Source organism: Dermacentor albipictus, chromosome 4, assembly GCF_038994185.2.
Source record: "Dermacentor albipictus isolate Rhodes 1998 colony chromosome 4, USDA_Dalb.pri_finalv2, whole genome shotgun sequence".
Lineage (NCBI taxonomy): Eukaryota > Metazoa > Arthropoda > Arachnida > Ixodida > Ixodidae > Dermacentor > Dermacentor albipictus.
The window spans coordinates 48,149,851-48,173,457 of NC_091824.1; the positions used below are offsets into that span (position 1 = coordinate 48,149,851).

A 23,607-nucleotide genomic window follows, 5' to 3' on the forward strand; every position below is an offset into this window, starting at 1 on the left:
CCTAGCAGGCCGGCTTAAATTTGAAAAACCACGCAACCTTTTCTTCGTTCAGCACCCGGTATTGGTCTGTCGCTTCTCGGGAAGCAGCGCAAAGCCCCACGACAAGCGCAGATTCTCTCTCGGGAGATTTCCCAGCCGACCGCTTCCTCGCAGCCTACATAAACAGCCTAACCTTTTTTTCTCGTTTTATTTATTTTCATTTTTCTACAGCCGTGTTTGGGCTGTCAGCTCTCGCATTCTCTGGAGCGAGCCGGCGAGCATCTGCTGACCTCTGGCGTCGAGTAAAGATAGGAGGTGTAAAAGCGCCCTACGGGGAGGGAAATTCTTCACTACCGGGCCTCTCATGGCAAACGAGATTTGCTTCGGGGCGAAAGGGCGTCAGTCGGATAGGGGTAGTGGAAGCAGGAGGAGGTCGGTGAGGAAATGCTGACTCAATTTCAGGACGTCGAGGCGCTCGAATGCCTCCCCAACACCAACGGCAATGCCATTCCTCCACTCGCCTGTCTCCTTTCTTCTCCTCGTCCTTCTCCGCCTCTTCCTCGAGCGAGTACGAAGAGACACCTAAACCAAGATAGGCTTGTCTAGAGTTAACCTTGTTTTCCAGACCGGGGGTGTCAGTTTGCTGGGCGGTAAAACACACGAGCGCGCGCGCTCCTTCTTTCTCACCCCCTCTCTCTGTCTCTCTGCGCGAACCTGTGTTGCAAGCGTTTGAATAGCTCGAGTTTATGGGAAGGGACAGTCGTGGCCTCGGGGCTGCTGTCGCTTAGTTGCTGATTGGCCGACCCGCGGACACTTACTTACCCTCCCGCGGCAAGGACGCGGGGCCGCTCACCGCGCTGCCGGAACTGTGGGAAACGGCGCGCTGACCACTCGCTCGCTGAGGGCATCGTTTAGTACAGGGGTCGCCGAGAAGGAAGTTATCCGCGCGCTCTTTTTCTCATTCTCTCTTCTTTCTTTTCTTCACAACTCTCTGCGGTCGTTTCCGTTTCCAGGTTTGAGTGGGGTTTTTTTATTGGTTGGTTGGATTCAACGAGACCACGCGCCTGCGCAAAGTAACTGGAAACAGATGCGAATGATAGGGGCATCGAATATTGCGCGTAAATATGAATACTCGCATAGACGCGCACCGAAGTGCGCACGTGACGACATTCAGTCGTCCGCTGTCTGTGTGCGAGCCGCGTACGTACGACACGTGTCCCCTGTTCTTACGCCATACGTATTGCATGCACGCGTCCACCACTCGCAAGCCAGCTTTCCTGCCAACACGAACTTACAGGGAAGCATCTATGTTGGACATATTTGACCTGCTCTCGCATTCAGACTGTTCTTGCTGCATCGTTTTTAGGGGACTTTTTTGTTCTACTCGTTGGAGAAGATCGTCTTTCGCTGTATCAGATGTATCCTGTTTAGATAGATAGATAGATAGATAGATAGATAGATAGATAGATAGATAGATAGATAGAAAGATAGATAGATAGATAGATAGATAGATAGATAGATAGATAGATAGATAGATAGATAGATAGATAGATAGATAGATAGATAGATAGATAGATAGATAGATAGATAGATAGCGGTATTGTTGTTTATAGAGACCCGGTGCGCTTCCTGGCTCATTTCGAAGGTGTTCTCCTCGCTGGTTACCGTTATATAAGGCATCTAAAGATCGCTCTCTCTCTGTTTCTCTTTCTCTCTCTCTCTCTCACCGCCCTTACTTATTATTTCTGACCTCTTTGTATCCTCCCTTACACGCGGCGCGGCGCGATGACCACTACTCGGTGGCCGCTCGTCGGCTATTCTGGCGCGTCTCGTTCCCTCCCCCCCCCCCCCCCCCCTTCTCACCGGCGAAAGTGAACCGCGCTCCGCTGGTCGCACCGTTCTCACGACATGCGCGCGTCGAGCTCGCGCCTTCCCGGTTTGCTCTCGATGAGCGCACGGCACACTTCTCTCCGTGCTCTTCTAGCACGTTGAGCACCCATCACGCGGGCGCCGAATTTCTATCTCGCTTTCCCGTTTCTTTCTTTTTTTTCTTTCTTCGGCGTTGTTTCGTCCTCGCCGACGCGGTAGAACCGGTAGTTTGCCGGCGTCGATGCCGCAGGGGGCGGACCGTTGTCTCGGCTGTAGCGGTGCGACCGAACCTGGATGAGGAGGGAGGCGAGCGACCGACGGCGCTGCCTGTCATTTGGTCGCGCCAGCGCGACTGAGCGCTCGCGCGCGCGCGCGCACGCACTTTTTTTTTTTTTTCGCAGGCATATGCACACCCGGCAGCGGGCGGTGTTTCTCACGCGATGCTAATGACGGGAGCGTCGCGACGTATACTCCTTGCTCGCGCGGTGCCTCCGCGCAGTAAACAAAAAAAAAACGGAATAAACGAAAAAGACAAAACGAGAATGGACTCGCCAACCCCGCGGCTCGCGCCGCAGCAGGAAGAACGGGGTTCGCCGCCGCTCACAAACCGTGGGGATCGATGCAACGCCGTGGCCGAGCATAACAAACGCTCCGGGAGAGGTGTGCTGGTGGAAGCGGCGCGCCGGTTGGCGCCCCCGGCCGTACAGGAGGTGCGCGCACACATAGCCGGCGACCGCCGTGTGCCGACCCCGCTTCTCCCAGAGGAGGAAACGAGCGGCATTTTTCACTGGGGCCCAGCACCAGCACCAGCTGTGTTGGCAGTGGTGATGGGGGTGTAGGGGCGAGTGTGGCAGACTGGAGCAGTGTGTCGCATTTACTCGTGCAAGACCCGCACACACATTTTTTTATTTGGTGTATTATGCCGGCAAGTCAGGGTGCGGCTTTCACAAAAGTCGGGCGTATGATTACTATCTGCTAAAACAGCAGCCGCAGATAACGTACGGGATGATGCGGAGAGTGGCTACGCGTTTCGTCAACGTTCACTCAAGATTAGGCACGAATTGTCAAGTTTTCCTTCACTCTTCGTTGGTCCCGCTCTTGTTGTCGCTCGCTCCCCCTCGTCAGAGGAGGTGACTATCTCGTCGGCACGCTCCGAGTGACAGGCGTCCTCGGTGTGTCCTTGCTAGGATAGTACAGCAGCGTTAAGGCTTTTAGTGGCGGTATCAACTAATATCGTATGTCATGCGTTCTAAATTCAACCTTCCGTTAAAATTTATTTTACGCATATTTCTTTCTTTCAATACGGCAGGAGAGGGAGGGGGGCCGCTCTTACACGAGTGAATGCAGTATACAGGAAACAGTAACGTTGGTATTCGATTCCCTGTATTCGATTCTCGCACGCAGCGTCTTTTGCCGTTTCAATCATTCGCTCTAAGGGGTACTACATGCACTCGCGTGAGGGAGCTGTCGATCACGGCCGCCGTGATCCATCTGTGTTATTTCGTCATTCGAACCTTGCGGCATGGCATGTTCCCTGTTGCGACTGAAGCAAACTTCCGCCGTTGCGTGCTGCCAGTTTTTGAACAAGGCGTGTATATCCTCGGAGCAGGACGTCAGAAGGCAGTGAGTGTGAGCTGCCGGCGACCTCTTGTTTGTTGCGGGGCTGCGTCGCTGGTGGTGGTGGTGGCGTGTAGCTACCATTGCAGTCGCATTTTTCACACCCGGCAATATTGTGTGGCAGATGGGAGAGAGAGAGAGAGGAAAGGGGAAAGGCAGGGAGGTTAACCAGAGAAAAAAATCCGGTTGGCTACCCTACGCTGGGGAGAGAGGTGAGGGGGAGGTAAAGTGGAAACAAAGTAGAGATAAGGAAAGGAAGGAGCATAGACACACAATCACAATCGGTCACTGTCACCGAACACTGTCATCGCACAGCACACTGACACTTGTAGCACTATCAACATCTGTTCAGGCTACAGTCGCCTGTCCAGTTCCAGTGTGGCAGATGGGAGATTTATACAGAGGCCATTGGGGCTCCTCGACATGGGTGACATCGGGTGTGACCCGCTTGCTGATGCTTATACATCGTACTGTTGCAGTTTTGGGCGCTCCGGCAAGTGATCCGCGACTCGATCGATGCGCCGGATTGAAGTTATCGCGAGTAGTGACGTCATCGACCGGACTACTGCGAAAGCCACTGGGCCGTTTTGAATGTTACTGCCAGGGCGCTTATCATGATGCTGTGAAAGTTTCCGCTCAACCTTTTTCTTGTAGTATACGTTTGTACCGACTGTTTCTGCATAGTCGCCGATTTCTGGCGCATTGATTGTGCCGCTCCTTCATTCCCCCTCTCTCTCTCACTCTCTCTCTCTCTCTCTCTCTCTATCACACAAGCTCGCACGCGCACACGCGCAGGCATCCCGCGCGACAGCAGCTTCAGTTTTCCTTTTCACTGTGTTGTGCGGTTGCATATGCGGCCTACAAAAAAAAAAAAATGAGAGACAGACAGGGAGGTGATTACACCTGGCGGCAAGAAAAGCTTGCGCCTTCACAAAAGAATAGTGTGACTCAAAGATGCCCCGACGTTCAGCCACACGCTTCCTGTCAAGACGAGGCGGCGCAAAAAAAAAAAGGGGGGGGGGCGTATACCACAGAACCAAGCAACCACAAAGAAACTCGTCAAAAGGCCCGACCTTTAGAACCGTTAAGATGCGCCTTTCGCGTCAAAGCATTAAGGCGAATTACCCCCGACGCCCACTTGAATCCCACTTGAAGGGCGAGAACGAGGAGAGAAGTGAAGAGCCCTTCCGAGTTTCCGCCGGCTAGAAAGCGTGCCTCTCAATAGACCAGCCGGCTTTGTTTCCGCGACTCCGATGGGCTCCCTCCACTTTCCGAGCCGCTTTCTTCGCCGCCCCGGCGCACCGTGCATTTATCGATCTGTTTTTCCCTTTGTCATTGTGCGCACTCAACACCGCCACCCCCCAAAGACGACGTCGTCGATATATATAAGGTGCTCATAATCTGTGACGCAAGAATTTCGTGAGCGGCGGCATTGGAACGGGCGACGATGCGCGGCAAAGCGAATGTTACGCACGCCTCGCTTACGCCACGAGTGCATTCGATCCGCTCTCGAAGGGCCTCTGTGCAACGCTCTCTCTCTCTCTCCCCTCTCTCTCTCTCTCTCTCTCTCTGCCTCTTATGCGTTTACGTGGTTGGCGTTCGTTCGAGTGCGCTCGCCGGTGAAACGTTTAAAGCTGGGCGCGGGCCGTATACTTTGGCCCGCTTCCTGCCTCCTCGAAGAAACAACACGTTCGAGAGAATTTACATAAGCGGAACGTTTTGCAGCGGCACCGCGTTCCCGTAGAAGCAGAAGAAAAGAAAATTGGGCTTTCATTTGTCAAAAAAGAAAGAACCCGCGAAGAAGCACAAGTCAGGGCAGTTCTACAAACTTCCCTTCACGCTCGACTGTCGCAGCTAAAGCCTTAAAACGTTCAGCGCGATGCGACGCCCGTGTATGTTAGCTGCACCGTTTCGAGTCTAACTCTCTCCCTTCCTTTCTCGTCACGCCATTCGTGGCACCCTCTCCCGAGAATATCGCGCGCCGTCAAATGCATGTCTCACCCCTTTTGTTTCTGTGTTTTATTCCCGTCCTTCTCTCGGTTTTTGACGAACGATTCCCGACTCGCGCGAGCACGATTTCGTAACTGCGGAAGCTCGGCGTCAGACTCGCTGATCCGGCATAGAAAAAAGGCGTTGTGACGTATCTGCGTCGCTTCTTTGACGGTCGTTGCGTTCTCACAAGGGCGGAACAAGTGGCGGCAGACGGAAGAGGAAAGCGACGAAGCGCACCGAGGGTTCCACCTCGTCTCGAGTGCGAGGTGCAGCACGCGTTTATTTTGCGTGGTAGCTGCCGTGCAGGGATATAGAGAGAATGAAGCCAATGTGCATGTGACCATTATGGTGGATAGTGCAAACTAAAGCCCCTTGAACTTCGTAACGTAGCGACACTCTCCTCCTCCGCCTTCACTCCTCCTCGTTTCTCCTCTCTTTCACGCTCCCTCCGCGACCGTGGCGCCGCCTACACTGCTAGAGCGTAGCAACGGCGCAAACATGCGTTCCTCGCCACTCCGTTGACGCTTCTCGAGCAAAAATGGCGCTGATGCACGGCGCGAGGGCCCACGTGATGCTATTAGGCCAATAGCGACGCGGCGTCGGCCCGAGCGCGCGAGGAGGAGGCGGCATTCTTCAAAGCGTGGCACTACTTTACGAAGTTTAAAGGGCTTTAGTGCAAACGTGACATACGAAAGGGACTGGACAAGCGCCTTTCTTGTCTTCTTCCTTTGTTTTATCGGAATTCTCAAATGCATAAAAAATGTAAAGCACTTCAATAATAATAATAATAATAATAATAATAATAATAATAATAATAATCATCATCATCATCATCATCACCACCACCACCACCACCACCACCACCACCACCACCACCACCACCACCACCTTTAGTGTTATGCCCACTGCAGGACGAATGCCACCTCATGCAGGGTAGCAGACAGGAGGCTCTCCTGGTCGGATCTTCGTGACTTTCCTCATCTTGTGTTCTACACTCTCTCCGAAATATAACCAAGCTTTACGTTAGGGCCTGTAGAATTTTAAAGAAATATTTAATAAAAGACGTTTGATTCAGCAAGTGAAAACAATAGTCATGGAGCCATTTGTTTGTCGGAAAGTTGGGGAAGCAGGGGCTGGAATATCTAAATTTTATAAAGGCTGTACCGCTACTAGAATTCTTCACCAGGAAAGCTGAAAAATACGGATTGCGAGAAGCGGTCGGGCAAGAAGACGTGCGCTAAAACACTGTAATAGATATTTAAAACATAACTAAATTTAGCGCTCGCAAACGTACCTTTGACTCTCGCCACTAAATCTTGTTCACACATTACTGCAAGGAGTATATTATTATTGTCATTATTTTCGTTCGCGCTAACTGCTATATTTGCCCTACAACTGACCCATTTCCAAACTCTCCTGCTATGCGGGAAAGCGGGCGGCTGTTGTTACATGTTTTGTGTTCTTGGTACCATGCACTGCCCTGTGCCATCGACGAATACCGAGAAACTAAAGGACTCGCCGCGCTATACGTCAGTGTGGCACCAGACGGCGCTCTTGTTTATCTTCACAGCGCGCGCCAAAACGTTGGTCACACCGGGAGAAATCCCGAAAATACTTTTACCTGAAAAGCCCCAAGTGCACGCACACAGAAAAAAATGCGCCAAAACTAGCGATTGGAACGCAATATCCGGTTGGCCGTGTCCGCTTATTCGTTCTATTTCGACGCGGTGTCTTTCAACTTTGTACCCCCCTTTTTTCCCCCTGTCTCTCTCTATGTGTATTTTTCAAAGATATATATTTAAACCCTTCCTTTCCTACGTCGGTTCTGGCGATAGTCCCTGCTCATTATCGTAATGAATGACAACGGAGGTCGCAGGAGCCCGGCCTAATCACCTGGGCACAATTCACTCGTGTGAGGCGCTTCGACGCGGCCCACGGATCATTGAATACTGCTCCCTGATCGTCATCGGCTTTTACGGGTCGTTGCGCGGAGGTGATTTGCAGCGAGGTCACGTTCGAGGCCTCGCGATTTCAAATGGAGGTTGGCAAAAATTTTTTTTCGCAGGTTAATATTGCTCTCTTTTCGGCGCGTTTGCTGCATTGTGTGTGTTGTCTTTTGTTTTTCGCAATGTGTGCTTTTCGCAAGTTTAGTTTATCCCGTGGGTCCTATAACCAGCCTTGCGATAGTAGTCGCGCATTTACTAGCACGTTAAAAAAATTATCTTTTTTTACTCTTTAGGTGTGATTCCAGAGAGTTTGAGTTTTCACTGCTATCTCCGGCGGCACCGTAAACGGATCTCACTTATGCAGGTTACGATTCAACTTTTTTTTTTTACAATTAATAGTAGTTTTACGGAACGTCGGCATAGTTTAAGGGAACACAGTACGGGAATGGACTGACACGGTATCTGCCATGGCAAGCCATTGACTTTTGGAATTCGGTAAAGGGCACTTCCGCACTATCTAATAATATCTCTTCCGTTATAGGCTGTAATTCCAAGTACGGAACATACGTAGAGAGAGAGAAATCAAGAAGAAAATGTTTATTCATGCGCACACTTGAACATCTTACTTCATCATAATTGCGTCGCTAACCAGACGTAGATTGATTGGTGGGCGACGTTTTCAGATAAGCGCCAGGCTTGTGAGAGGCGCCATAGTAGTTAAGGGCAGCGGACGAAATTCTTATCAGCTGTGGGGGCTCTTTAGTCGCGTGCACTTAATGCTCGGCACAGGAGGGTTCTTGCGTTCCTCTCCCATGGGAATGTCGCCGTACGTCGCAGCCAGGAACCGAACCTGCAACCTGCTTTGGCTGTGGTCGTGTGCTGTTTTCTCCGGCCGAATGTAGATTCACCCCTTCACGCACAAGAACGGAACTCTTCGTTGTAGCGCCTGATTCGCGGTTCACTCGGCCGCACTTTCACGCTGGCGAAGGTTGTACGGGTCATAGTAACCTCGGGTGATTCCGATGCGACCAATAGAAGAACGACCTTTTGCATACGCCACGATAGCACGCGGCAGGAGAAGGCCTCTTTGTATCTCCTTCTTCTTCACGTGTTTCCTAACCTGTGACCCTGCTCACCATTTGCGTCTTATTGGGGTCGACGTAGCCTACGAACGAGTGGAGTGTTACGGCTACGACACGAAGGGCACATGTTTGGGGAGTAAAGCTCTTGTTTCCAGCTGTAGGACGTGGAAGTGCGCTTTGGGTAAACACGGCATGTCCGAAGTGGGATAACTCTCTCTGCGTCTTTCTCATACCTCCATTTTTTTAACGGCGTAGCTGTTTAAGCTCTTAGTTCTGCCGTGGAGCGTTACCAGAAAACTCAGCCCAGCTGTGTGCCGCCTCGCGTTGCCTAGCAACCACCTGCGAGAGCACCGAACCACGTAACCTCCTCGCACCCCACGGGCTTAGGGCGGAGTCGTGACGTCACAGGCGAGTAAAAGCTCGGAACAGCCGGCGCGGCGACCTCTCGCCTCCTCTACTCCGTGCGTACGTGCTTCTGCCATGGGAAAATAAAAAAAAAACGACCGGACTCCCGAAAAAGAAGCCGCTTACCAGGAAGAGTGCCGTACTGCCAAACGAGAAGTGATGCGTCGCCGCCGAGATGATCCGGAACACCGCGCCGCAGCTGCGGCTGAGAAGAGGCGACGCCGAGTCGAGGATTCCGAGTTTCAGTCCAGGGAACCCGAGAGTAGGTGCCTGAACGCTCGACGTCCCAGAGAAAGCGATCCCGGCCTGCGACAGCTCTAAAACTTCCAGCGTCAAGCTCGCCGAGACAACGACATAGCAAAACCTAGCATATATAACCTCGCAAAACCTAGAAACGACTTAGCCAAGCCTAGCATAACCTCGCAAAACCTAGAAACGACTTAGCCAAGCCTACCAACAACTTAGCAAAACCTAGCATAACCTCACAAAACCTACAAACAACTTAGGCAAGGCACGTAAAAGCTAGGTGATCGCAAGATCCGTTGCTGACTCCAGCCTTCCAGCACTGGTGCAAAGCTGCGCACGGTTATCCAGCACAGCGCACTGTAAAACGAAGAAAGCGTTCGTTGCCGTAAAGCTGTAGCTTACAAAGGACTCCTTTTAGGCTACCTTTAGAGAACCATTCATTACTCTCAATGGGGGCGCCTCGCAAACACATCCCGCCAGAACAGCGACGGCCTTTTGTAGGTTACAGATGTCTCGCCAGTTCTGCGTCAAGTGAAAGAAAAACACATTGCAGCTTGCGGCGCGATGTCGCGTCTACTGTTTCGGCTGCGTATCACTTTCTATCAGTCGCGCCATGAGTGCTGACAAAGCGCATTACAGCGCCAAGCACAGCGGCCGGAAGACACTTATGTTGCAGCTTTTCAACGCGCAAGTTAACTTTAATGTAACGAATTCCCTGACGTGCTTCTGTTTTTTTTTTTCCGTGGCTTAAGCTTATAAAGCTTTTCCAACAAGCTTACTCGCCTGTTTTCTGGAAACACGAAGCGACCCTGCCATGGCTTTATGCGCGCGACTTAATTGTTTGTTCTCACGCATTAGTACTTTCGGTTTATCAGCATTTCAAGCTTTAGAGTCGCCAGAGGAAGAAACTGGAGTAAGAAAAACTAAAAAAAAAACAAAGGATGATGAGATAAAGGAAATGAAACAGAAACATGACAGCGGCAGGAAGCGTTGCCGAAGGACGGACAAGCCCGCTAATTAAATGGGCCGCATTCCCCCCTCTCTGTCTCTCCTCCTTTCACCTTGCTCCCGGCGTTGCCCGTCATCGCAATAACGTTTTCCCCGCGTCGTCGTCATCGCCATCCTTATTGTTTGTACTTTGTTCCCTGGCTCCGCACGCAGTCGCTTTATTCCGCCGCGGCCCCGGTTCGACCTCTGCCGCACTTGCCCCCCTCTCCCCCCCTCACCCCGAATCGTCAGAAAACAAGGCTCGTTCGCATTCAAACTCCGTTCGCAGCAGAGGCGCGGAGGACGCTGCGACCGCCTCCCCCCTGCCCACCATCTCTATCTCTCCCCCGCCGTCACTTACAGAGACACAGGCCACTTCCTTTTTTTCTCCGCACACACCACCAAAGGCTCTCTCTTTCTCTCTAGAGCGCTTGCTTATTTCGCCGGCTGATGTTATTATAGTTATCATTATCGTGACGCCGCTCGCCTGTCCCGTTCTCTCTTTCCTCGCCTCCGCGAGCTGTTTCTTCGACGTTTACCACTGTTGTTATGGCCGTCTTGCTTTGTGTCAAAGCCTTGTCGGTCAGCCCTCCTCACACCTCCTGCCCTCCCCCCCCTCCCTCCCCTTCCGCCCGCAGTCACGTTCTTCCGCCAGTCAGGCGGGAGCTGCCCGTCGCCATACGCGGCATAATAATAACTGCGCAAAGCGAACGAAAATGAAAAGAAAAGCGGGCGGAAAAGGACGAAAGAACGAGGTGTGTATCTCGCTGTATCTCTCTCCTTTGTTTCAGCGCGGTTCCCAGGTATTCCCGGCCCATTCGTCAATTTTTTTTTCCATTACAGTTCCGAGGGTGCAGCGGTCTTTCCCTCCCTGGCTACCTTTTTTTCTACTCTGCTGTGCATTCTCGCTATTTCATTTTTCTTTCCTAATAAGTTTCTTCTTTGATCTCCTCTCTCCTTGTTCTGATGTTCCTTCGCTTGTTCCGCTCTCTCTCCCTCTCTCTCTTTCTACGTCACCGCATCACCCACTCCTCTCCTTTATTCGCACCTAGTCCCCAAGTCGAGGACTGGGCGGCAGTTCGGACAATGACAAGATGGCCTCACCGCAGGTTTTGCCTTCCCCGTTGGGGACCCCGGCGAGCCAGCGCTTTGCCCGGTTGTTAGGACCCCGCGTCCGCTACCCGATGCATGCAGCGCCCGGTCCTGTCGCGTCGTTCTTTGGGGGGTGGGCGTCGTCCTCCGTCTCACTCTGCGTTCTGCTCGTTTCACGGCTTCCCTCCTTCCCGCGGCTCACCGTACAATTACCCTCTCTCCCCCTCTTCTCCTCCTCCCCCTGTGCCGTCTCTTTCACCGTGGCGCGCGCTAATGCCGTGGGCGCCGCTCTAGGCGTCTCTTTTCAGGGCGGTCGTCGATGGCCGACGGCCTGGTCGTGACACGTCAATGCGTGCTGCTGCCTTTGCTGCTGCGGCCGCTGAAGCATCAGACCGCGAGCTCTCGGCACTCGAGTTCGTTTCGCGCGAACGCCGCACCGTGCCTCCGTTTTATTCTCTCGTTCTAAATTATGTTTATCTCTTTTTTTTTCTTTTGGTCTCGCCTCGCAGTCTGCCCTTGCCTTGCCCGCCTTGTCTCGACCTGCCCCCCGAGGGTGCGCTGCGCCGCAAAGCCGCTGTGCATTGTGGGAATGTCAGAGCGGCGGGTGGCGATGAATGTTAGTCTTCCCTCCCCTGACATGCTTCTGGGGCCGCGTTTTGGAAACTAAAGGTGATTGAAACCGCGTTAGGAGAGCTGTGTTGTTTGGTGCTCGACGAGCTTTACGCTATCGTGTTAGGGCAAGCAGCCCCCCCTGTGCCGCGCGATTCAGCCGTGCGCTCCGAGTTACGACCGAGAATGTTTCGCGGTGGCACCTTGTTCGATAGAAGCGGCGGTCGAGATGAATTTCAGCGCAGGATGAAGGGCCGCAGGTCTCACGTGTAAACTTCACGGGGGATGTTTCTGTTTATTGGTTGTTCAACTTTTCTGATGTTGTTCTTTCTTTTTTGGATTTAGTGGCAAGGGGGAATATATTTTCTTTTCTTTCTTCTAAGGTACTCTATATATTACGGCTTCAAAGGGGCGGTTCGCAGATATATACTTCACAGGGTGTTCCAGCGAACACTTCAAATTATTTTTTAAATTGCCTGTCGCTCTATAGCACAACTCTAGCCCATGAGCGGGTCTACTCGTAAGAAGCGGGCATTACTTGCGCAAGAAATTGAAACGCATACTCAGCTAATTAACAAAACTTCACCCGTTGAATTGAATGTACAAATTATAGCTGGTGAGACTGCAAGGCACATTCAGTTAGAAACATTTGTGTGGATGACACCATCTACTAGATGTGCCACGTCAAACTTGCAGTAAAAATGCAGTGTCGGTCCGCTTGCTTTCTTAACGGAACATCCTTTTATGCATTGAAGCACAAAACAGACTGGAACGCCGATACATTTCTCCGCAAAGTTAAAAAATTATTATCTTGACACTGGTGTCATCCTGATAATTCATTCAAAGTGGACCCGCGTTGCAAACTCTCCGGCTATAATTTGTAAATTGCAGTATGTGTCATAATGTAATAGCTTAAAAACGTCATTATGGAATTTTTGCTAATTCATGGAAAGCGCGTTTCATTTTTCTGTCCAATTAATATCCGCCTCTTTGAGTTCATGGACTCATGGGCTAGAATTGCGCTATTTGCCACAGGCAATTTTAAAAATTCTAGAAAGTGTTCGCTGAAACACCCAGTATATTGGATGGTAGCTTAATCTTTTAGCGTTGGACAATCCTTTCAGAGCCAGTAATATCATCAATTTTATGAAAACATCCTGCGTAGTGATAGACTAAGATAGAACGTGATATCTCGTCTAGATACTGATATATTATTTTTCTTGATATCTTTTCAGAAAAAGCAGCTAAACAACTGGTCCGGACTGAACTTTTTCTTAAATTATCTCCATTCTCGAAGAGCAGCTTACGTGAAAGAAATAGACAGTTTTAGTTACACGTACGTAGAGGCTTCACGTACGCAAACGTGAAAAGCCTACGTACCTTACGTGCACGCCATCTGAAACGCTTTTAGCTACACGTACGCGACGCACGCCAATAGGGGCCCCGTAGCCACATCTATCGGGAAATGTGAACACGGCGGTAGCCAATTCGATCCTGTCGCCGTGTTTCAATGCAAGCCGTCTGCGCGCGCGCGGCCCGCTATCGCTTGTTCGTGATCTCGCGGAACTCCCACGCGAAGCCGTCTACGTGCGCAAGAAACGCACGCAAAGAATTGAATCTCACGTACGTCCGTGACACGCACGCGCGCCCGCTACGTTTTACGCATGCGCAGTGCTGACACGTAGAAGCTCTACGTACGCAAAGCCTCTACGTACGTGTAACTAAAACTGTCTAATAACGATTTTTCCTCTTTCTTTATGTCCCCCCTCCTTCTCTCTCTCAAATGTACTTTAATTATCATTTTCACACCTACAGAATTTCGCTTGCAGTACTGCGCTTATGTTCTTACATATCAGAAAAAAAATGTGAATTGAATCTTGTCTAATTTTAACTAGTCATACTCACAGCAAAATATTTGTCATCGCCAACTCCATTTATTGTATTTTAGATTGTTTATAGCTCGCCAGTGAAGTTTTTCTTTTCTTGTACTAGAATCTACTCAGCTATCGTTCTCATTTTTTTCTTGCGCAGTTTTTCCAAATATCCACTTACCTCACAAAACATTCCTCGAAGCTATTGTTCTGACTAGGACGCTGATCACATTGAAGAATGTAGGAGCCAAAAAAAGAAGAAAAAGAAAGGCAATGTGCAAACAAAATTCCGCAGCAGTATAAGATGTCTTAAGATTTGCAACACCCAGCGTCAGGGCCCCTGCTCGAGCAGGTTCGATGGCGAAATAGACATATCCGCAACAGGCACAGTCTGTTTTCGCCGCGTACCGCACCTCCATCGGTTCCTTAGAAACCGGACAACAACGCTTCGGAGAGCAATATGCCCGGCTTACCCAATACGCATAGGACGGCGATAAGGAGGCCACGAAGCAGGAGGCGCTGCTGTACGGAAGAACAAGAAAGAAACGGGCAGCACAACTTTTCGGCGCGAGGCGCGAGCTAATCTAGGCGAGGAAGGAGAGACGCCGGCCGCAGCGGGTTCTTATCGGTCAGAAACCACTTTGCTTCACTGCATGCCACCGGTGTCCGCGAGAGAAGAACGCGCGCTGCAGCGGCATTCACTCCGGCGCTCGCTATCCGAGCTACTACGTGCTCGCAAGCTACACACACGTGCAACAAGGACCCTACTCCCTTCTCATCCCCCTTTCCCTCTCCCTCCCACCCACTCTGCATCTTTCCCAACCTCCCCCGGAGGCGCCCGGCGCAGCATCTCCCTAATCTCCGGCTCCACCGGCGTCGCTTTTGAGGTGGGGATCCGAGGTTTTTTCGCGCGCTGGTCGCAGTCTCGTGGGCAGCGGTGTGGACGAAGCGCGCGGAGAAAGGAAGGCGTCGGGGCCGCCTGTGTTACTACCTGGCCCGGTCTTCTCTCCTGCCCTTCGGCTGCGTCGAGGCGCGCGCTTTGGCGCCTTTATCAAGCGCGCTGGCGCGCGCTCCGAGATGCTTCTGCGGGCGAGCGCGGCCTCTGAATATGAATGGCTATATCTTGGCCGCTCGAGATTGCGCGGTCCGCAAATCCCGGGCGCCCGCAGTCACGCGCTTATCTCCGAGGCCGGCTTCGCGTGGTTGGTTTCACCCCCCCCCCCTCCCTGCCCTCGCCCTCCCATCAACGCCGGCTCTCCGGTTTCGTGCCACTCTGCCGCCGGCGCCTTGGGACACTCGTTGTGGGTCGCCTCGCCGGAATAAGAGCGAGCGTTGCTGCGCGCGGCGAGCCGGTTCCGACGGCGTCGTGACACCGGAGCTCACTCTCTGTTAATTAGAATTTTCCTCGCTGAATCTTTAAAATGGGACCCGCGTCTTCTCCCTCGGGATGAAATAAGGGGGAGGGCGGGGAGGAAGTTTAGGGGGCAGGCTGTTTTACTGCTGCGTTGTGTGGCACTGACGCTGAGCTTGGTTTCGCACTCGCGTATGTGTGCGACGTTACCCGGCGGCGACAGATCCATCGGTCGAGGCGACGGCCTGCATAATTCCTGCGCTGCGGCGCCCGCGGGGGTCACTCGCTGGCGCAGCGAGTGAGGAGGGGGCGCGTGCCCTTTCGCGTGCTGTCGACGGCCGGGTCTATGTAAAGCGAGACCCCGTCGCTCGAGCGCTTTCAAAACGGGCGCGTTGTTGTGCAAACGGCTTGCGGGATATGGCCGGTGCGCTTCTTTTGCGACTCCCTCGTGTGCCGCGCGCGTACATCGCAGCCATACGCGTGGGCCCCGGTAGGATTGCGGTGTCCGAAACAGCAGCCGCCTCTGCACCGCGCGCCCATTGCCTTTCCCGCTGCGGCGGGCCCGTCAGGAGCCAAGACGAAAAGCCAAGTCGTAGCTCACTGCCGCCGGCCGCCGTAATCCAGACAAATGCGTCCCCGCGCTGTGCTTTTCCTCTGGACATTCGAGTACAACGGAGAAGCTTGCATAACGGCGCGGCATGTGGGCGCGTTTGCACACGGCTTTCCAGCGTAGAGGGAAGCGAACGGCGTATCTGCGCTTGAGGGCAGTGTCGTTTCGGCTGAGCATATTCTTCAAAATTTCACGGTGAACCTCAACTGCCGCCTACAGGCTTTCAGAAATATACAGTGCAGCTTGGGCACGCGTCGTGAGCGAGCTTTACGAGCTTCCTCTTCCGACGCGTCGAGTGACCGTCGAAGTCAGCCTAGTGAAAGTTGCATATCGTTCCGGTAAGCTCTGAGCGCGCAAGGAACGGGCTGCTTTATCTAGAAAAGGCTTCTTCCTGAAAATGTGGATCGTATGCCCTCGAAATAAAAAAAAAACAACATCCTTCATGGAAAGAGCAACAGCTGTCGCCGCCACACCGCGTCCCACACTCCCGTACTTCGTCTCGCACGAATGTCTCGCCGTACGCTGTGCGGCGACGCGCCCTTTGGAAACGTATCCATTTTATTTTTTCTTTACTTTATTTCCTGTGATTGTGTGCTGTGAATCATTTCTTACCACCCACTGCATTCGGCATTTTTTCCCCCTTAACTCCGGTTCTGGTCTATAACGATACCGCGTGCCGCAGCAGGTTCCCTTTAACGCTGGTGTTTGTGTGATACGTGTCCTTATGGTGAGAGTTTGTTGCGCCCCTTATCACAGGTGAAAGTGCCTCGCTCGAAGCGGACAGGAATGTCCTTTCCTTAATTGTTTCGGGAAGAGGAGGAGGGTAGGGGCACCTTGCTTTATCTTCGCCAAGACGACTCGATGATGAAGATAGCGGTGTTAGTGGCGGAGGTGATGATGATGTTAAGAATCGCACAAGGAAATGCCGCTTGTATTATTATTACCTTCATACTCCACAACATTACAGTACATCTTACAGCGCATCAATTTCAGTGCGTCATACTGCATCGTATGCATAAGTATTGCTATCATGCTCCGCATCTGCGAATGCCAGAGCAGAATGGGCACCTTCGGCGCCCATTGTGGAAATCGCGCTGCTATACCCTCACTATGATGTTCACTAGAAAGACCTACGTTCAAGAGCAGAAATGCCGAGTAGCGCAGCTGCTATAGGTGCGCTTGTTGAGAATATATATATTTGCGCCATTCAGAGCAGGAACCGTAGCATTGCGCAACCTTGAATGCTGGCGCGTTATGCGCCACCAACACGGGGGCGAGGGTAGCATTCCATCAGCAACTCCGCGGCTCGCTCTCTTCGGAAGCGAAATAGGCGTAGTTGCGAGAGTGCGCTGAGAGGGTAAGGAAGAGAGGGCGTGATGGGAAGGGGAGAACCATCGTCGCGCGTCTTCGCTGCCTCCTCTCGAAAGCGGGCCGCTGAGTTTCTTCCTCACGCGTATTGTTTTTCCTCTTGCTTTCGGAGAAGTGCGATGGTGAACGTCGGCAGCGCAGGCGCGCTCCTCCGCCCAACATCTATGTTTTGCCGTGAAGCGCGCGTGTATGAGCTTCGTGGGAAAACGCGGGACTGACGTAGGGAGCTCTGCTGGTGTGGCTCCTTTCATTGCTTCCGGGGGGGAGTAACGCACCGCCTGTTCATGCGTTGGGAGCTGCGCTTTCTTTATTTCCTCTTCATCCTTATTCTCACTGCACTAAGTCTCTCGCGGATTCGAAGAGTGCTGGAGAGAGGGGGGGGGGGGGAAGCGCGCCGTGCGCGAACCAAAATGTGGGTGACGGTGGTGAATGGAAGAATAGAAATGGGTCCTGGGGAGAAGCTTTATGGAATCACAACTCGAACACAGTCCTGTTGAAATCGTTGCAGGCGCCCGATATCCTTAGGACTTGTGCGAACTGCGCCGACAGAAGCTAAAGGAACCGTGTAGCCAATCACGTACGAGTGCTTGCAGGAGATGTTCTCTTGCGTCGAGAATGCCGTTTTCCGAGAGGATTCCTATCAGCCTCAGTATTTTGGGATTCCCGTTTATCCAGTGCTCTGAAGCGGTTTCTTTTTTTCTAGCATGATCAAAATCAGCAAGATAATAATGCATTAACATTTTACCAAGGCGGAAAGACGAAAAAGAAACACTGGGCCTTCTGAATATTGAGGACTCGTGCACCTTTAGTGTATGATAGCTAGCCAAACGATACCACTGTGTTAGTGGAAGCGCTCGCGAACAACAAAATGTTGTGGCTGAAATAATTATATTTTTTTCGGATTACACGATATGTCGAACCGAATAGGGATATCTTCTTGAAGACATCTTCGGCTGGCTAAAAAATAAAGTTATATAGTCTTCGTCTATCATCGTGTTCCGTGTTCGATCTCATATTTCGCGAGTTAGGTGGCCTTGTCGCCCAGAATCAAAAAAAGAAAAAAAAATGCCCCTCCGTCTTAGAGATGGTAAAGTAGTTCCCTCCATCCATGGCAGGAAATATGAGCCCTTACATTTACGCGTGCGCTCACACTATGTGGGCCAGTGGATATAAACTGAAAGCAGCAGGTAAAATTCGAATTGAACCGAAGTTCACTTCTAACCCCACAGAGAAGTTAACACATACATGTCTGCTCACTTAGGCGTCAGGCAATTTTTCTTTTCATACACGCGCAATGGTGGGCTGTGTGATAATTGTCTTGTGGAAATTAGAGAGTATTAGCTTGTCTCCAGCTTGACGTTTGCGGTTTGCCGGATTGCAGGAGCTCTGGTCGTAAGTAGCTAAACGGGCAGTGACACCTAGAGACGCTTTGTGTAACTACGGTGCGCTTGAAAAGTATTTTTATTTCGTGAGTGTTCTTGTCGAAGGAAAGCCATATAAGGACTGCGCGTTATCGGTTGCATCGGTACCAACGCTTTACACCCGCATTCAAGTAGAATATGGTGAGTTGGTGCAGCATTCGCGTTGCGCGCTCTGTATTTAAACTCTGCGTCTCAAGATGTCGCTTCCGGAGTTTTTTCTATCGCACACCTTTCCGGTAAACCGCAAACAGTGAGGAGTGTGCGGACAAGCCAAAACTCTCCATTAGGTGCAATTCGTGCCGGCCCAGCACCGTCTGCGGTCCCCACCCGCCCCGTTCCCCTATAACCAGCCTCAAGCTATCTTGCTCGCAGTCTACAGCCTATACTGTAAAGGGCAACATGCGCCCGACATCATATTAGAAGCGCAGCGGCGGGCGTGACCCCACAACTTGCGCGAGTGATTCTCTACGCGCTACCGAAAAGCCTTTCCTCCTCTTCCTTCGCCCGCCGCCCCCCGCAGAGAAGCGAGGGCAACGACAGGGCAACGCGTGGCGCATGGCATTTCTGCTTCAGCCGGCGCTCCGCAAAAGTTTGTCACGGCCGTGCGGGAACTTCTCATATCCTCACTCGCTGAAGCGTGACGCGGCGAACGACGACGTTTACTACCGCGCCGCACGCCACTGCGCTTTTGTCCCTTTCGCGCGGTCTGGCTTCTCGCCGTTGGCTTAAGCGCCGCCGGGCCGTACGTACTTGTTAGGCGTCAGAGCCGTAAGCGCCAGTGTCGAGCGTGGCCCACAGCCCATCGCTCTCTCTCTCTTTCTCACTTGCTCTACCCGGCTCGAACCTCCTCCTCCTCTTCGTGGGCTCCTCTGTCTCGCCCACCCTCCCCCGCCAAAGCTGCGACCGCTTTGCCTCGGAGGAAACGCCAGAGCGAAGGAAGGTAGGGGGAGGGCGCGAAACCTCGGCGGTGGCAGCGGACTCATTATTCATCCATCACGGCGCGAGAAATAAGCCTTCGCTCGCCGCCGCAATCGGGGTCGCATTGGCGCGTCCACGCCGACCTGGGCCCCAGCAGCCTGCCTGCTGTCGCTCGAGGCTTGTCGACGACAAAGCGAGAGAGAGAGAGAGAGAGAGAGGCCAAGAAGAGAAAAACAAAAGAGGCAGGGTGGCCGAAACTGTAGACGAATGATTCGGTTTGCTACCCTCGAAGGGACGTAAGGGAAAAGGATATAGAAAAAGAAAAAGTGGGTGAGAACTAACACTGCACACATACAGCATGAACAGTACCGCTATCATCAACAGCAACAGCCTATTTTGCATCCACTACAGAACGAACGTGTTCTCGCAGTGACCTCCGATTACCCTTGTCTTGAGTCAGCCCACCTCATGTAATGCCTGCAGGCCTTCCTCATTTCATTACATCACATAATTCAATGTCACCCGCGTCTAAGCTTCCCCTTGCTCCGGCACCGACCCATTCTGTAGCTATAAAGGACCACTGGTCATCCTCTCTACACAATAGGTGTGGAGCCAAATTCAATTTCTTCGTCTTAGTATAGAACTAGAATATGGGCCACCGTAGTTTGCTGTCTCACTCTTAAAGAAGGTCGTTGTAGTTGCTACTTAGTTGTCACAGTATTTACTAAGACAGTATAACTCCAGTTGGTAACGGTAGAGTTATAACATTACTTGACTAAACAGGGTAGTTACTGATCCCTAATGGACCTGAGCTACCAATTCAAAAGTCAGCGAGTACCACCGGACACAAAGTTTATAGCCTGAGTTACACAATGTCAGGGATACTAAATTCTCAGATGAAAGAATGAGGCACACATAATGGGCATCATTTTATTGTTTACTTAATTGTCTGTCTATTTGTTTACGTTCACTGCGTCCGCTTGCATGATTGGCAGCTTCTCGCCGCGGGAGCTATTATGGCTCCTTAGTGCTCGCCATTTGTCCTTCCACATGTCGTGCCAAAAAATTTATAATTATCATGCAGCCATGGCAAAGACGTTGCACCGTCTAGAATATAAAATCGTAGCTCTTCCGAGGTCGTCTGACGCTGTTTTAAGGTGTTACTGAAGGTCTTTACTGTGTTTTTTGGCCTCCAGTCCTACAAATATCCTTTCTTTGCTTCTTCTTACGCATATCAAGTCTCCATTGCAGTCTCGAGCACTGCACTAGTACAAAATGGGAACTACATTTATTACTATATATCTGAACAGTGCCGTAAAACGCAATTGATTCTAGGCGTGATAAGTCTGAGGAGCTGCTCTGTGCCGCTGTCGGTTTAAAGAGCTGCCTGAATTACGAACTGGGCAGACGCAAATTTGCAGAACAAGCCAAGTGTTACTAATGAATTCCATGAAAACATGTGAGATCCCTCCCGCCCTTCATTTCTTTATTTCAGGGATTGTCAACCTCATTTGGCAGTTAGTTAAGCGAGAACTGAGCCGCCTTGTTGTGATTTTTTTCCAGCTATTTGGTCCTGTGTAAACCGACCCCCAAAGATGGTATGTAAATTCGTTTCGTCATAGTTGGTGGGTTTTGTTTGAAAAAGAGAGAGGCAGAGGAAAGAGCCTCAGCAACAAATGAGTTATATAAGCCGGTACACGCATTTGCCTGGAAGTTACGGCTCGTACTAATCTCAAACCTAATTTTCTTGCCTCTCTGCCAACCCTTGAAAATTCTTACGGTTTTATTTCTTCGCAGAAAACTGCTATCCTCACTACTACGCATTCTTTTTTCTTCTTTTTCCTTTCATGCTTTAATACCGACGCCCCAGATCGTTCTGCGTGCGTAAGGCGTTTTCGCCGACGTCATCACTTTGCCGTCGTTAGCGATTCAGCCTTTTTCTTCATTATTCGTCGCATTTGTTTCGCCAGGCTTAAAGACTGCTGGAAATTAGCCCGCTTCATTTAAACACCCCCCCCCCCCCCGCCTCCCGTCGCCTTTGCTGGTGTTTTGTTTTTTTGCGGGGGAATTCTCTTCACAATCGCGAACACCGACAGCCGTCGTTTCGCACGAGAAACGGGGGTTTGAAAACGTGAACAGCAAGGAAGCTTGGCTGAACGAATGGTCCGGCTCAAACCCGAGTGGCTCGGCCGCGGCTTAAGGTCTTGCGTTAGCATATAACGCCCTCCAAAAAAAAAAAAAAAACATCTGGCCCGCCCTCACCGCCCCCTCGTTCCGTCTCATTCTTACTCTCGCAAGAGAACTGGAATAAAAAAAAGACAAGAAAAAAAAGTAAGAAACAAAAGACGCGCTGATTGGCACAAATTGAACGGGTGTCAAGTCATGCGAAGTTCGGGGCCTCCCCCCACCTTCCCTTAATTCCATTTTCCGGCGCCGCCGCAGCACCCGCGTGCGCGTGCCTATCCCTCCATTTCTCATCGAATTCCCTTGAGCGCGAACGCAACAGTGGTGAAAGGGAAAGAGAGAGAGAGAGAGAGTGAGTAAGTGAGAGAGAGAGTGAGGACACAAAGACGCGCTCAGCTCTCGCACAAGCGTTTCTTTGGAGCACGAACGCGAGGACACGCGAGCACACACACACACACACACACACACACACACACACACACACACACACACACACACACACACACACACACACACACACACACACACACGTGCTCACGCGCGCGCGCGCGTTCGCGCGTACGTATTGCGTATACGCGCGTATGCACACACGCGCAGAAAACCGCCGCTCCCTGGTGGCCTCCGCGAAGGGACTCGGCGCGCTGAAAAAAAAAGAAAAAAGAACCGGTAGCGCACATTCACGCACGTTCACACACCAGCGGACATGCGTGTTGTTCTCAGGAATTCGGAGCACGTGGAGCTTGGTTCTCTCTTAACGCCGCGATGGGGGGTGTTAGTAATTGGAGGGTGTAGTACGCGAAGAAAAGCGGGCGAGGGAAAGAGGGCCCGCCTCCCTCCGTGGGGTTCGCCTCGCCGAGCGCGGCTGCCCATTGCCACTCGCTGCGGCCGCGCCGCGCGTTGGATTCGCGCCGTCTTCCCACGGAGTGGCGTTGAAAGACGGCTGCGTGTGCGCGCCGGTGCTTTGCCGACGCTACGACCGAGCTTCTGCGTGTGTACGCGTCACGCCCCGCGCTCGCACGCGCTCGCCGCGCTCGCGTTATAGTTTGCGGGCTGCGAGGCATATACCTCATCTCACCTCTCTCCCCCCGTTTTCCCTCTCACCATCCTCCTTCGGACTTCGAATGAAGCGTGTTACTCTCTAAGCTGGTCACCTGCATAAGGAGGAGACGCAAAAGATGAATAAGAAGAAGAAGTAGTAGAAGAAGGAGGAGGAGGAGGAGGAGGAGGAGGAGGGAAGAGTTCCTTCGCGCGAGAAATTCGAGATTAGCCGGAGAAGGCGGGGCGACGGCAGGCCGCGCGGCTCGCGTTATCTGCTTGCCTCGCTAATAAAAGTGTTCGGCGCGCCCGGCGATTCACTTAAGAGGAAGCGCGGGCCAGGACGAAACTATAGAAGAAAACGTACGCACAAGGACGAAGTGAAAGAGGCGGTGCTCTGAAAAGTGCGGCTATGCGAAGCGGGAAGGCTTCGCGAGAAGACACCGTAATGAAGAGGAACCGCTCGCTCGCGAGAGTGGTGAAAAAAGCGTATCGTGTTTTGTTTTCCCAGTGTTTCTCTCTCTTCTTTTTATCTAGGAGGTCTTCCGCCTGCTCCTTAAACGTGCGCGGCGTAGGCCCGATGAACAATAGTAGGAAGCGAGAGGACACACACTTACTTGAGCTGGCGCGAATGACGCAACACTGGAAACACGAGGAGTTAAAGAGGAGAACTAAAAAGTAAATCCACTCCCTTCTCTTCCATCCTGTCACGGTACATGCCTGTCTTGTTCGGCTCGCTTAAGCGCCGCGCACGCTCGCTCTCTGCTTTTACGTCCTTGGGTTCCTCTCTCTCTCTCTCTCTCAAAAAAAGAAAGAAAAACTCTGAAGCTCGCGCGCGATGGTAGCGAGGGGGTGCAGCGCTGGGAAGCGCGAGTGAGGCTTCTTTTTTTTTTTGCGTGTGTGGCGTTGTTTCGGGCTAAGCGTATATCGGACGATGAGGAGGCGGCGGGGAGCTGATAATTAAAGCGTGGCACGCCTGAAAGGTACACTCGGACAAGCGAGCCGGAAGGGAGAGATCGTGGCGG

At 51.9% G+C, this 23,607-nt stretch overlaps 1 protein-coding gene across 5 annotated transcripts in view; it reads left to right on the top strand.

Moving 5' to 3' along the window:
- LOC135915395 (irregular chiasm C-roughest protein-like) overlaps positions 1 to 23,607 on the top strand; it is a 407,803-nt gene that overhangs the window by 285,227 nt on the left and 98,969 nt on the right. Inside the window, exon 1 of one of the 5 annotated variants that reach the window (XM_065448445.2) lies at positions 3,373 to 3,471. The exons of the other annotated variants lie outside the window; for them this stretch is intronic. The gene's annotated coding sequence lies outside the window, so the exon portion shown is untranslated. Of the gene's footprint in view, positions 1 to 3,372; positions 3,472 to 23,607 lie in introns of those variants that run through there. 5 annotated transcript variants of the gene reach the window in all.